At 47.9% G+C, this 1,827-nt stretch overlaps 1 protein-coding gene across 4 annotated transcripts in view; it reads left to right on the forward strand.

Annotated features, from left to right (window-relative positions):
• The window catches only part of Vps26c (VPS26 endosomal protein sorting factor C), a 23,183-nt gene that overhangs the window by 16,007 nt on the left and 5,349 nt on the right, over positions 1 to 1,827 (forward strand). The window lies entirely within an intron of this gene.

The following is a 1,827-nucleotide window of genomic DNA, read 5'->3' on the forward strand; positions in this document are numbered from 1 at the left end:
TGTTCTCTGCAGCTGTGGTGGTGTTCCCTGCAGCTGTGGTGGTGTTCCCTGCAGCTGTGGTGGTGTCCTCTGCAGCTCTTTACTCAAGTCTGCATTTTGCTCATTGTCATAACTGGGCTGAAGGCATGTCTGGGAGATTTGGGACACTGGAGTCATGGCTGATGTCATTCTTTGGAAGGTGTGTCGTAGGGAGCCCTTTAAGAAGGTTCTGGAAGGAAGTAGCCATCATGACCTGGGCCAGGCAGATTCCCATGCCCTACCTGCTCTACCCCATGTGAAGTCTTTTTTTTGACCCTCCATGTCCCCTTCTGCTGTAGACACAGCGCCCCTGCCCCTGCCCCTGCTTCCCATGCTCTCCTTTCCCAGGCTCCACACATGGAGCAGAGCCCTCTTCCCTTGCCTTTATGCTCTTCATAAACTCGAGGGTCTTTGGTGTAGATTTGTTAGTAAGATTGTCTGCCCTGGCCCTGGTGAGACTATTCTCCTGAGTGTCAGTGTGCACTGGATTCTGTCAGGCGTGTTGAGGGAGTGGCAGGTGGCTTTCTGTCTGTTGTAGGTGAGCACTGTTTGTCATGACAGAAACGTTCATGCTTACTATTGGAAACGAGAAATGTGCTTTGTTCCTATTTGTTTATTTTGGTTTTTTGAGACAGGGTTTCTCTGTAGCTTTGGAGCCATTCCTGGACTCGCTCTGTAGACCAGGCTGGCCTCAAACTCAGAGATCCTCCTGCCTCTGCCTCCCGAGTGCTGGGACTAAAGGTGTGTGCCATCCCTGCCAAGCACATGCTTTATTTTAAATACCTTGTAGAACACGTAGTTATTTATGAAGTGTCACTAGCGGGTTTTCTTCTCTAAGTAAAAACAAGGAATTTGGGGGGACGAAGAAGAAGAAGTGTACAGAAAATGTGGGCAGGCCGGAGCTGAGATGTGCAGCGCAGGGATGTGCATCTGACACCATCACTGCGGGAGGAGCACACGTGTCTGGAAGACTCTTGAGACTCTGGAAGTCGCATTGTCATAAGCTGCCTAGAGTTGTGTGAGCCTCTGCTGTTAGCGAGTTTTCTAAACAGATGGCTTATTTTCCCCGTATTTGTCTTCCACTCACACATTTCTAGAGGGTTCCTCAGGTAAGAATCACTGGTGTTTGAGAGCTTAACCAGTCTGGTGGCCTCCTGTGCCTCCACGTGAGTGCTGGGACGACAGCACATGCTGCCGTTCCTGGCTTGTGGTGCTGGAGATTGGAGCCAGAGCTCCGTGCACTGCCAGGCAAGCAGTCTTCTCACTGAGCTGTATTATTTGTAATTCTCATGAGTAGATGCAGACGTAATAACATTTTGGATATACTGTTAAAATTTTTTCATGTGGCTACCAGAAAAATTTAAATTATATTCATAAGCAATTACAAATTGTAAATGATTTTAAATTTGTGACATCTGTTGAGTCTGCTGGAGAGTGGGACGAGACAGGCGAAGAAGCCTACAATGACTGTCCAACTCTTTTCTCAGTGCCACTGCCAGGTCCCCTTGGCCAGCTTCCTGTCTACAGAGAAAGGTCCCAAAGCTTTTCATCAAGCGTTGGGAAAACCGTTCTTTCAGCATCCTTGAAATAACTGGCTTCAGACTTGCCTAATTGGGAGCACTGTAAAACTGACTACCTTGTTTTCTTCTTAAATCTTTTCCTTTTTTCTTTTTATTTATTTTTCACCCTGGTGGTGGTTGTCCTTAAACACCCTTGTCAGCTTCTCAGGCTTTTTACAGTTCCTGTCCTGTTGCCTGTGAAGGAGGCAGGGGGTGGGTTCTCCAGAGCTAGTCCTGTCTGTCTGTCCTC

The sequence above is a fragment of the Microtus ochrogaster genome, chromosome 2 (genome assembly GCF_000317375.1).
Source record: "Microtus ochrogaster isolate Prairie Vole_2 chromosome 2, MicOch1.0, whole genome shotgun sequence".
NCBI lineage: Eukaryota > Metazoa > Chordata > Mammalia > Rodentia > Cricetidae > Microtus > Microtus ochrogaster.